Source organism: Montipora capricornis, chromosome 14 (assembly GCF_036669925.1).
Source record: "Montipora capricornis isolate CH-2021 chromosome 14, ASM3666992v2, whole genome shotgun sequence".
Lineage (NCBI taxonomy): Eukaryota > Metazoa > Cnidaria > Anthozoa > Scleractinia > Acroporidae > Montipora > Montipora capricornis.
Genome location: NC_090896.1, coordinates 18,880,894 through 18,881,318, shown reverse-complemented (window position 1 = coordinate 18,881,318; position 425 = coordinate 18,880,894).

Below are 425 nucleotides of genomic sequence, written 5' to 3'. Positions count from 1 at the left end.
GTGCTTCTCACGAAGCAATCATCAGGCAACTGCCAAAAAGAAGGAATACATGGTGTTTTACAGTGATTTTGAAAATAACGGTAGCCTATAGTGAATTGCTACCGTTATTTTCAAAATCACTGTAAAACACCATGTATTCCTTCTTTTTGGCAGTTGCCTGATGATTGCTTCGTGAGAAGCATGAAACTCGGAGTAGCAAATAAATGTTTTTGACCTAGTTCAAGTCTACGTATCTATATATACATATATCTATCTATATATATATATATATATATATATATATATATATATATATATATATATATATATATATATATTATTTATTTATTTATTAAAAACTGAACTACAGATATCACATTTCCAGCATGATCATTGGCTCGCCGGACACAGGTCATCAGCTCATATACCTGCACTACCAAATATGG